General features: G+C 38.1%; 1 protein-coding gene across 1 annotated transcript in view; it reads right to left on the minus strand.

The window, feature by feature from the left end:
* Positions 1 to 13381, minus strand: part of IL1RAPL1 (interleukin 1 receptor accessory protein like 1) — a 1154051-nt gene that overhangs the window by 1076377 nt on the left and 64293 nt on the right. The gene's annotated exons all lie outside the window — the stretch shown is intronic.

Below are 13381 nucleotides of genomic sequence, written 5' to 3' on the forward strand. Positions count from 1 at the left end.
TCCCCCAAATTATGCATTTTTATTATTTAAGAATTTTCAAGTCTTCAACACCTTTTAGAAAAGATAGGACAGACAACTGAGAGAATAAAACTCAAGGTGAAACAGCAACATTTCTTCAGATTTTCCAAATAGTCTGAGAAAACTCAGCATTTTGTGGAAACTCAGCATTTCTGCAGACTTTCACAAGAGCTTACTACTGGTGCACCTGAAGAGATTCTCCTCTCCCCCCCACGACCATGAATGAATTAATAAATACATATCAAATATTATATTGCTAGATACATTAGTGACAAATAAGGAATCAGATTGAATAAAATTTTGTAATTAAATTAAGTCAACTATAAGTCATATGACTTTGCCAACATTAAAGAAAAAGTTTACCTCATTGACAATTTTTTCAGGAAAAAAAAAGACTTGTGTTCATATTGATTTCTTTCACTTTAGTGATAAAGTGAAGTAACGCTGATATTTACAATCAAGTGTGCTCATACTATAAAGTTAGTGGAATTCACCTGTACTAGAAGATGCTTGATCAAGAGTGGAATAACCAGAAATGTAACTGTTTGATCAATAAGGTAAAGACACAGCTCAGCCATACATTACACCATTACTGTTAAAACAAGAAGAATAGAAATGGAAGATTTATATAGTTCTCCAGCAGGCTGGGACAGCAACAGTTCTTGCAGAGATTTTGATTTGTATAAAGGACTTAAAACAAGTTTAAAGAGCATCAAAACTGTGGAGCACATTTCTATATCTATATAAATTTTAAACTGGACATTTCAGCAGCTAGCTGAGGGTGGATATAGAAACTATATCTTAAGCAAGCAGAGTGTGCAAAGTTGTCTGAGGGATGTACTGCAGAGAGGCCCCTGGAAAGTGATGTCAGGAAGTAAGCTGCTTGTAATAACCTTAGTCCCAGATTTGGACCTTAGCGTCCAAAATATGGGGGTTAGCATGAACCCCTCCAAGCTTAGTTACCAGCTTGGACCTGGTACCTGCTGCCACCACCCAAAAAATTAGAGTGTTTTGGGGCACTCTGGTCCCTCTGAAAAACCTTCCCTGGGGACCCCAAGACCCAAATCCCTTGAGTCTCACAACAAAGGGAAATAATCCTTTTCTCTTCCCCCCTCCAGGTGCTCCTGGAGAGATACACAGACACAAGCTCTGTGAATCCAAACAGAGTGAATCTCCCTCTCTGTTCCCAATCCTGGAAACAAAAAGTACTTTCCTATTCCCCCAGAGGGAATGCAAAGTCAGGCTAGCAATCCAACACACAAATCTCCCCTTGATTTCTTCCTCCCACCAATTCCCTGGTGAGTACAGACTCAATTTCCCTGAAGTAAAGAAAAACTCCAACAGGTCTTAAAAGAAAGCTTTATATAAAAAGAAAGAAAAATAAGTACAAATGTTCTCTCTGTATTAGATGATACAACACAGGGTCAATTGCTTAAAAGAATATTGAATAAACAGCCTTATTCAAAAAGAATACAAATCAAAGCACTCCAGCACTTATATTCAGGCAAATACCAAAGAAAAGAAACCATAGAACTTACTATCTGATCTCTTTGTCCTTACACTTAGAAACAGAAGACTAGAAAGTAGAACTACTTCTCCAAAGCTCAGAGCAAGCAGGCAGCCAGAAAACAAAGACAAAGACACTCAAATCCCTCCACCCAAAGTTGAAAAAATCCGGTTTCCTGATTGGTCCTCTGGTCAGGTGCTTCAGGTGAAAGAGACATTAACCCTTAGCTATCTGTTTATGACACTGCTGACCAGAGTAAGTCAGCCAGTGTTGAATGCATGTTCCAAGATGGTTTTACCAACCTCTTTGGCCTAACTTGTCTTGTACAAGCTGGTATGGCAAGATGTGTTGCACAAAAACACTGGAAAATTCCATCTGCAGTTGCAAGAACTCAAGAGTAATGCTTCGTTCCCTGATTGGATAGAGAGAGAAGACAAGTTTCTCATTTTGGTTGGCCATTTTCAATCTTTGGAAGATGTATGAGTCACCACCTGATTAGTTCGTGCCAGCATCTCCAAGAAGAGGAACCAATTTGGATCACTCAGCAAAAATGGGATAAAAGAGAATCAGTTTGCTGACATGTAAAATTTAAAAAATCAGAGAAGTTTTTAAACAAAGCGTTGGGGGAAAGACGACAGGTCTGGAGGAGCAGATGGTTCTAACAGACACGTACCTGAAGAGAGAATTTATTAAAGGGGAAACTCTATATTCTAGTAAAGAGGAGATGATAAAAGTTAATAAAGTACAAGAAGAAATTGAAGAGAGAAAGTCAAACAAAGAAGATTCTCGTTCATTTATATCACATGAAAGCAGACAACTGAATACTGACAATTTTTTTAATACAAATGCTATAAGTCTAAATATTAAGGTAGATGAACTTGAGTGCCTGGTATTAAATGAGGATATTGATATAGTAGGTATCACAGAACCTTGGTGGAATGATGATAATAAATGGGACATGGTAATGCCAGGGTTCAGAATATATAAGATCACAGAGTAGGTCGTGCTGGTGTGGGAGTGGCATTATGTGAAAGAAAGCATAGGGTCAAATATGGCAAAAATCCTAAATGAATCAAACTGTACCCTAGAATGTCTATGGATAGACATTTCACTCTTGAATAATAAGAGTATAGCAGTAGGAATATACCACAGACCACTGACCCGGATGGTGAAAGTAATTGTGAAACGCTCAGAGATTAGAGAGGCTACAAAAACAGAAAACTCGATAATGAGGGATTTCAACTATTCTCATATTAATTGGGAACATGTCACCATAGTATGGAATGGAGAGATAAAATTTCTAGACACCATTAATGTCTGCTTCTTGGAGCAGCTAGTCCTGGAACCCACAAGGGGAGAGGCAATTCTTGATTTAGTGCTAAGTGACGCACTGGTTTGGGTGAGTATAGCTGAACTGCTCAGTAATAGTGACCATAACGTAATGAAATGTAACATTCTTGTAGGGGGAGAAACACCAAAGAAACACTCCACAGTAGCTATTAATGTCAAAAAGGGGAATACCACAAAAATGAGGACACTAATTAAATGGAAATTAAAAAGAACAGTCATGAGAGTGAAATGCCCGCAAGATGCATGGAAATTTTTAAAAACACCACAATAGAGGCTCACACTAAATGTAAAATATAAAATAAAGTAATCATAAAATAACAAACTCAATAAAAGGACCCAACAATGCCACCATGGTTAAACAACAGACTAGAAGAAGTGGTCAGAGACAAAAAGACATCCTTTAAAATTGGACATCAAATCCTGGTGAGGGATCTGGCAAGTTAAGGGTAAAAGTATAATTAGGCCAAAATACAAACTGAAAGAGCAGCTAGCAAAAGACACAAAAGCTAACAATTTTTTAAGCATATCAGTGCTAAAAAGACAATCAGGGGGTCATTGAATGATTGAGGCACTAATGGAGCACTCAAGAAAGACAAAACCATTGCAGAGAAGGAAATTCATTATTTGCATTTGTATTGACTGCAGATTATGTGAGAGATTCCCACATCTGTGCCATTATTTTTAGATAACAAATCTGAGGAACTGTCCCAGACTGAGATGCCATTAGAGGAGGTTTGGGAACAAATTGATAAATTAAACAGTGATAAGTCACGAGGACCAGAGAGTATTCACTCAAGAGTTCTGAAGGACTGCAAATATGAAATTGTAGAACTACTAATTGTGGAATGTAACCTAACCTATCACTTAAATCAGCCTCTGTATCTGATGATTGGCAGATAGCTAATGCAATGCCATTTTTTTAAAAAGGCTTCACAGGTGATTTTGTCAATTACAGGCTGGTAAGTCTAACTTCAGTACTATAGTAAAGAGCAAAATTATCAGACACATAAATGAACTTAAAATGTTAGGGAAGAGTTAACATGGCATTTGTAAAAGGAAGTAATGCCTCGCTAGTTTATTAGAGTTCTTTGAGGGTGTCAGCAAACATGTGGACAAGGCTGATCCAATGGACATAGTGTACTTGGAGTTTCAGAAAACATTTGACAAGTTCCCTCACCAAAGGCTCTTAAGCAAAGTGGGCAATCATGGGATAAGACAGAAGGTCCTCTCATGGATCAGTAACTGGTTAAAATATAGGAAATAAAGGTGAGCAAGGAAATAAATGGTCAGGTTCTACCATGAAGAAAAGCAAGCAGTGGGGTTCCCCAAAGACCTGTGCTGGGACAAGTTCTGTTTAATATATTCGTAAATGATCTAGAAAAAGGGGTTTACAATGATCTGGGAAAAAACTATTCAGGATAATAAAGTTCAAAGCTGACTGCAAAGAGTTATGAAAAGATATCACAAAACTAGATGGCTGTACAAGAAAATAACAGATAAAATTCAATGTTGTTAAATGCAAAATAATGCACATTGGAAAACATAATCTCAACTATACACTCAATGATGGGCTCAAAATTAGAGATTTTAGCACTGTTATGGATAGTTCTCTGAAAAAATCTGCTAAATGTGTAGTGGCAGTCAAAAAAGATAACAATGTTAGGAACCATTAGGAAAGGGATAGATAATAAGACAGAAAATATCATAATGCCATTGTATAAATCCATTAGAACTTAAAAGAAAATGCAAAGCAGGGCAACAGAAAATGATGAGGGCATGGAATAGCTTCCATATGAGGAAAAATTAAAAAGCCTGGGACTGTTCATCTGAGAAAAGAGATAACTGAAGGGGAATAGGATAGAATCCTATAAAGTTATGGAATGTGTGGTGAAATTGAATAAGTATATGTAAACCCTTTCACATAACACAAGAACTAGAAGCCGCACAGTGAAATTAAGAGGCAGCAGATTTAAAACTAACATAAGGAAGCACTTCTTCACACAATGCACAGTCAGCCTGTGGAACTCATTGCCAGGGGATGCTGTAAAAGCCCCCCAAAAATAACAAGGTTAAAAAAAGAATTAGATAAGCTCATGGAGGATATGTCCATCAATGGCTATTAGCCTTGATTATCAGGGATGCAATCCCATGATCCCCTAAACCTCTGATTACCAAAAGCTGGGACTAGACAACAGGGGATAGATCACTTGGTTAATCTTTGATCTGTTCATTCCCTCTGAAGCATCTGGCACTGGCCACTGTCAGAAAACAGGATGCTGGGCTAAATTGACTATTGGTCTGACCCAGTGTGGCCATTCTTACATTTTTATGACCTGTCTTCTTCAGCACATGACTTCCCAAAAGTCAAAAACACCTGGAATGGAGAAGTTTGTGGTCCTTGGCTGGCCAGCAGGGAGTACTCCTGGTGATATCAAGTACCTATCTCAGATAGGCAACTTTAATGGCCTCTTCCTAGAAAAAGAGTACAGTCATGTCTGTCCATCACTCCATCTGTATTTTCAGTGACAATAATTGATCTGAAAGCCAATGACTGAGCAAAGATCTGGTAATATGAAACACACAGACTATCTCTTGGGCTCTGACCCAAATCAGTCAGTTGGTTACTTTCTGAAAGAGAATACCTAATTAGTAAGAGCACATGCTTATGTAGGTGTTTTAAAGGTTGTCACAAAGTGTGTCCTTGTTTTGCAACTGGTTCCAATCAAAACCATTGTTAAGTTGCTTCAAAACTGAACTCCTGTTAACTAAGGGTATGTCTACATCTACAATTTTGCAGCGCTGGTTGTTACAGCTGTATTAGTACAGCTGTATAGGGCCAGCGCTGCAGAGTGGCCACACTTACAGCAACCAGCGCTGCAAGTGGTGTTAGATGTGGCCACACTGCAGCGCTGTTGGGCGGCTTCAAGGGGGGTTCGGGGAACGCGAGAGCAAACCGGGGAAGGAGACCAGCTTCGCCACGGTTTGCTCTCGCGTTCCCCGAACCCCCCTGCAAACTGCAGGGAAGGAGACCTGCTTGCTCGGGGGTTCGAGGAACGCGAGAGCAAACCGGGGAAGGAGACCAGCTTCGCCGCGGTTTGCTCTCGCGTTCCCCGAACCCCCCTGCAAACCGGGGAAGGAGACCTGCTTGATTACCAGAGGCTTCCTCAGGTATGCTGGGATACCTGCTTATTCCACGGAGGTCAAGAAAAGCGCTGGTAAGTGTCTTCACTTGATTACCAGCGCTGGATCACCAGCGCTGGATCCTCTACACCCGAGACAAAACGGGAGTACGGCCAGCGCTGCAAACAGGGAGTTGCAGCGCTGGTGATGCCCTGCAGATGTGTACACCTCCTAAGTTGCAGCGCTGTAACCCCCTCACCAGCGCTGCAACTTTGTGATGTAGACAAGCCCTGAGATTCTGAAACACTGTACTTGTCTACTATAGTTAAGGGTTTCTCATTGCCTTTCAAGTTCTAGGTGTATATAAAGATAAAATGAGACCAAGTAAGCAAACTTCTTGATCTGTACTCAGTTTATAGAGTTTGTCATAAATGTTGGAGTTTGTTAGGTAGTCAGGAGTGATAATCAGATCCTGGGGCTTATATAATTTATGGGAAGTAGGTTAAAAGGGTTGACTTCTATAGATCCATTGGGAAGGAGACCTTGGTGAATTGGAATGTAAGTAATTGACCAAATTGTCTTATTCTTTAGCTTTGTTTTGTTTTTCCTCTCTTGTGTTAGCAACACTGGAATTGCTAACCAATTGGAACAAAGAAATCCCTATTCTGAGGGAATCTTTAATAAAAATAAATTTCTGAGACCAGAATTTGACCCATTTATCTCTATATGATTGACAGTCACAAAGTGGAACTCCCAGTTTTACTTATAAATAGAACTCAAGCTAGTTAATCAGCCATAGTGATCTTGAGAAATGAAATCTAAGCAATGTCATATATTAGAGCAGTGGTTTCTATGCTCTGTGTGGTCCTGCTCCTATTTTTAAACCTCGCCTTTTTAAAATGACAATAAAGTTTTTAAAACTATAATCTTTTCAGGAAGCTGTAAGGAAGAAAAAAACAAGATGAACAATAATTTTATGAGAGTCCTGGGACAGAGATAAACAAAGTTGACAAGATAAAGGTTTATATTATTTTCTTTAGAACTTTAAAAGCCATAATGCAGAACAAGAAAAGGAACTAACAATGGGGTAAAAAATAGAAGATGATTCCCTGGAAGAAAACAATATATCATCACTATTATAGCCATCCAAAAAATCAGATATTTTTAATTCAAGAAGCGTCATAGTTTGCAAGAGAAGTCAACCATATACAGATTTCTAAAGAAATAAAAGGAAGGAGAGTAAAAAATGACCCTGGAAAGCTAACTCAGATTTGTAGTTATTTTGCATGATACACTAGTTTGCATTTGTGGCTTAAAACAAACTGCATGGATGTATCTTGAAAGAATCTTGAAGGGTTCCAGGTTTCTTTCTTTAAAAGTAGTTGATCATTTTGCACTTTCATGCTACAGTAAATTGTTTTGTTGTTGTTTTGAAAAGATTTAGAGTTTCATAATTTTATTTTCCTCTCATACAATAACGGCTCATTGGACTGCAAAAGGGTGAAATGTATCATCAGAAGCTGGGATGTGGGGATGGAAGAGGTGGAGGAGAACGAGAGGACTAAGATGGGGCGAGCAGGACAGGCCAGATATCTGTATTAGAACCATCCTCCAGGATAGTTAAAAGTGTGCAGCCTCACCACCTGTTAGAAAGCATTGTGAGAATGAAGTTGTCAAGGTTTTTTCCCCCACTTTGAACGTTAGAGTAAAAATGTGAGGGACCTGCATGGACCCTTCTAAGCTTAATTCCTAGCTTAGATCTGATAACGCTGCCACCAGCCAAAAATATAGTGTTTAACACACTTCCTGTTCCCCCAAAACCTTCCCTGGGGAACACAAATCCAAACAACTTGGATCTGAACACAAGGAAAAATTAACCTTCCCCCCCCTTCCGTCCCCCCACCAATCCCTGGTGAGTTCTGACTCAATCCCTTGGATTTTAAAACAAGGAAAAAAACAATCAGGTTCTTAAAAAAGAAAGCTTTTAATTAGAGAAAGAAAAAGTAAAAATTATCTCTGTAAAATCAGGATGGAAAATGCTTTACAGGGTATTCAGATTCATATAGACTAGAGGGACCTCCCCCCCCGCCCCCGGCCTCAGATTCAAAGTTACAGCAAACAGAGGTAAAAATCCTTCCAGCAAAAGGAAAAGCATTCACAAGTTGAAAGAAAACAAACATAAGACTAATCTGCCTTGCCTGGCTATACTTACAATTTTGAAACATGAAAGACTGATTCAGAAAGATTGGGAAAGTCTGGGTATACGTCTGGTCCCCCTTGGCCCCAAGAGCGAACAACGAACAAAACAAACAGTACAAACAAAGACTTCCCTCCACCAAGATTTGAAAGTATCTTGTCCCCTCATTGGTCCTCTGGTCAGGTGTCAGCCAGATTCACTGAGCTTCTTAACCCTTTACAGGTAAAAGAGACATTAACCCTTAATCGTCTGTTTATGACAGAAGTGCTTGAACATGGGCAACACACACTCCCACCGCCAGCTGCACTACCAAGATAGGGTTTGTTTTCACTACACAATGCCTCCTTGGGTTAGATGAACACTCACAGAGATGAAGGCCTGAATTCTGTTCCTATCTCTTCCATTGACTAGACTTAATAATTGTATGCAATTCACAACCCTTACTTAGTGAAGTTTAACACTACCCTCCAAAGAAATAAACAAATATTATTCACATTTTACAAAGGCACTGGGAAGTTAAGTGGCCACGCAAGACATCTGTGGTACAGTTGAACACAGAATCCAAATCCCTGAGGTGACAGATTAGTTTTAGCCCTCAGGCCACAGTGCCTCTTTCATATCTATAGATTTGAGTTTTCTTTTACTTACACTGGTGTCAAGTAGGAACTTCTCTACCAGAGTTACAGGAGTTTTAAATTTGTGTAAGTGAGAAGAGAATCAGACCTTATTTGTTCATGCCATCTGTAAAATGAGTGTACTGTGGTATTTAAGAAATAGTAAGTGATCATGAATTTAAAGATTAGCAATGTAATTACATAAAGGGCAGACTATAAATTCCAAATAACTTGAATATTTCTTTAATTTTGAGCACTTAACCCTACAATCTTAACATTGCATAAATGCTGTGCATAAAGGCTGTGTTTGTGTGAGGGGAATAGGAGGTGTAGTGGGGGTTATTGTTGGTTTTTAGTTATGGAGTGGCAATAGCTGTTCCAGAGATTATGTTCAAAATTAAGTGGCCTTTAGTAAGAGACTTAGGGTGGGATTTTCAAAAGCAATTTATGTGGCTTAAGAACATAGATTCCATTGCCTTTCAGTGGGGCATGTGCTCTTAAGTCACATAGGAATGAAATATTTCAAAAGTACCTAATTGAGTTGTGCCACCAATTTCTTCATAAAACAGGCCTAATGATATTTAATTATCTCACCGGGTCTTATGAGGATTAATTAACGTTAGTAAAACAATTTGAAGATGAAAAGTGCTAAGTATCATTATCTGGTATTTGTCGTAAACTGTTAGTAAATGTGTTAGCTCCACTTCTTTGTTCTTCAGTGAACATGGCACTGCCTTATTTTAGATGGTTATTACATCTACTCAGGGCCAAATTCAGCCCCACCTGTAATTTTGTAAAGCCTCAGAGGAAGGTAATTCAATCCAATAATGAAACCATTGTGGGAGTCACAGATATCTGAAGGCAGAATTCTGTTCTGAATCTGATTAAACAACAGAGTTACAGTGAAAACAGATATTATGAAAGTGCTTGAAATTACCTTTTCAAGGCTGGTGAAACAATTACAAACAAAGGGAAAATTTTTTTCCATGTATAGTAGTAGCAGAGAGGGGCCCAAACCAAAATCCCAGGTTCCAACTCTGGATCGTGATCCAAAAATTCATGTCTCTGAAATGGCCAAAAAACTTAACTTAAATCTCAACATACCAGTAGCTGTATACAGTACTGTTTTAGCTGTATTGGTATCAGGATATTATAGAGACACAGTAGGATAGAGGTAATCTCTTTTATTGGACCAACTTCTGTTGGTGAGAGAAACAAGCTTTTGAGCTTACACAGAGCTCTTCTTCAAGCTCCAACTAAAGTTGTTCCAATAAAAAAAAATATTACCTCACCCACTCTATCCCAGTAGCTGGACATTCAATTTCCATATTCCAATTCATTCAAATTTCAAGGCATTGTAGGAATCAGTCTGATTTGGGAAGATGGCTCCAAACTTTTGGGTTTCAGATCCAGGGTTTGGATCAGAATTTCTCTTAACACTTTTTTAAAAAAAAGAGAAAAAAAAACAGAACAAAAAGAACCATATTGTAAGTAAGTGCAGACTTATTGGAGCTGCAGTGGTTACTTTATATGACTTAGGTAAAACAATTATTCAGAAAGTTCATTTTAAGGTGTACTACATCTACAAGTTTTTGACCTTGGTATAACCCCAGAGGGTTTTGATTCTAATTCAGACTCAGAGAATGTTCTTTCATATCCCAAAAACCTAATAAACAAACAAAATTCACCTATATTTAAGACTTGTGAAGCCACCTGAAAGTTATAAAACAAATTGAACACCCTACCTTTTGTTGCTAAACTACACTTATTTAAGTGATCAGCTTTGTGCTTGTGAAAATCTTATGTGTGAAATCATAGCCTCATTCACAGCAAGGCCAAAATTCCCATTGACTTCAGTAGGGCCAGGATTTCATCCTATATTTAAAACAAAGATTGAATTGCTTCCTCCCCCCTTCCCAATAATGTGATTCAAAAGACAATATAACTCTTTATTTTAACAAACTCTGTTTCTCCCCTCCCTCTCCAGTTGTACTGTCTTTTAAAAGCAAAAACCCTTGTCTGAAATTGTGTTCAATGGTACAAACTTGTCAAACCTGACATAGAGAGGTCACCTGTGCGATTATAGGGTAGTGTAGTTTTCATAAGCATACATTTGATGGTCTTTGGCTTCTAGGTCAGCAAACGTATCAGCTAGTGCCAACTGCTTTGTTCTTTTCAAATTTATTTGTGTTATTACACCTCTTTTTTTCCCCTAAATATATACCATTCAGGACAATGATGATGTGTTTTGAGATTTAGACACCAGTTAACTGAGTACAGAATGAAGGCTAACCCACTTCACTTAAGCAATAAAAAAGGAGCTCTCAGATGAGGAATTGCAATGCCAAAATGGAAGAGCCTCCATTTCATCCTGTGTTCACCACAGACATTGTCTTTCAGCTGACCTCTCCATCTCCTCACTGTTTGCTACCCCCACTAGCATGTTATTTCTGGAATTAGGCCCTGAGCCTGTAAACATATACACATGGAAAAAAGTTTACTCATGAGCAATCCTAGTGGACCAAATGTGACTAGTCCCACTGAACTCAAAGGGCTAAATACTAGCCAGTGATTTTAATGGGACAAATTCAATGGGACTTCTTACAAATGTAAAATTACTCAGATCCAAAATATTTGAATCTTTAAAGGATCAAAGAATTAGGTAGTAAGGCCTAGATTTATCAAAGTATTTAGGCATTGCTCTGCTCAGTGTTGCAATGCCTAACTGACTTAGGAGCCTACATTATTTTTGAAAATGAGACAGGCTCCTAGGCCAGTTAGACATTGCAATGTTGAGCAGAGCAACACAGCAATACCTTTTAAAATCTGGGCCTAAGGTCTTGGAGTGCGGGGGGGGGGGTTCTCTTCTCATTTATTTTGTACAGTACCTATGATACATTTGAAAATTTGAAAAATAATATCTGAGAGGGACATGTTACATTATGTCAAAGAAGCATTTCTCTTCAACAATTCTAAATGTGTTACCTTTAAATTGCCCCTTTAATTTTTAGAGTGAAACTAAGGAGGAAATTATTTATGCCTGGGCAAAAAATAAGTATTCTATAAATAAAAAGGAGATAACCCTTACAGTTATTTGCATACTGCAGCTGGATGTAAGCAGCAATTAAGCCTTGGTCTGATAATATCTAGCACACTATTATTCAGATGGTAACAATTCCACGAGGAAATTTCACTGTCCTCTTTCACATCCCACCTCAAGTGAAAGGGTTGTGGGCCTTTGTAAAGAGTGAGAACAGATTCTTTTTTTACACTTCTCAAAGATTGTAAACTCATTTGGATCAAGGACCATTTAAAATAGTCTATAAAGTGGCATTCTTATTTATAGAGTTATAGATAACTATAATAATTTATTATTAATCATAGTAAAGTACTGTTTGCCATAGTCCTGATCTTGGGAAAATAGAATAACTCAAAGTATGTTTTCACTCTAATTAAACTAGAACTATTGTCAACTCACGTTTTTGAAGAAAAAAGAATAATCAGATGCTTGCTGACCTTTATGTCATTGCAAATCTCAGTTTTCTAACACCACATCTACCATTTAAATTGATATATAAAAATGGCAATAAAGGCTGTACTAATTCATAATTAATTCACAATGGTCAGGCACTTAATATACTGTAAAATGTTTTCCAGGAAAGCATGACACTGGTGGAACATAGTAAAAACAGTTATACATTAGTATTTTGAACCATTATGTGAATTAATTCTGAGGTTCATTAATCATTTTTGCAGTGGTAGTGTTAAACTATGAATGTTACGCTGTAAGTGAAAATGAAGTAATTAAAGACTAACAGTTGCAATCTTTTGTTGAGAAAACAAGTTAATAATTGCCCTGTTAATGTGTTAAATAAATTTGGTATTTTTTAATTGATGGAATTTAATTGATGGAACCATAAGGAATTGACCATGTTTTACGAGTTATGGCGCATGCACAGCCAATGAGACAGTCATTAACTATCGAACATTTACAACACCTGTAAATGGGCAGCACACTCCCTACTGACATCCCTTTGTGGGGCTCCTTAAACAATTCCACACAGCATTTATTTTGTCCAATTACACCCCTTCTCCCAGAATCTAATATATTAGCATAAAATAAAATAATGCTCAGTCCTTGGCCTTTTCTTCTCCACTCTGAGCCTGGTCTCTGCAACTCTTCCTTGCATTGACAAGCCAATCTCAGCCCACCTTGATTAGAGAATCTTTTCTACTCCCATAGAGTCTGTTCTCTCTGGCCTTTAGCCTCTGGCTTTGCAGCCCAAACCCTTTCCCAGACAACGGTCATGGAGGAGACCTGCATAACTCTGGCTCACAGTAGTTCTTCTAGCTGCTTACGTTATATCCAGACCCCATAGAAAAGGAGATAGACACAGAAGATTTGATTTAAACACACAGCTGTCTGTAGTGATGGCTTTATTGCTTTAGCAACAAAACTGAAACTAACATGAAAGTGAGATTTTGCTCTGGGTGGAGAAGGAAATACATTTGAAGGGCAGGACATCACATTCTTCCACCGTATTTTAAAATGTTTTCCAAATATATAAACATTAT

The sequence above is a fragment of the Gopherus flavomarginatus genome, chromosome 1, assembly GCF_025201925.1.
Source record: "Gopherus flavomarginatus isolate rGopFla2 chromosome 1, rGopFla2.mat.asm, whole genome shotgun sequence".
NCBI lineage: Eukaryota > Metazoa > Chordata > Testudines > Testudinidae > Gopherus > Gopherus flavomarginatus.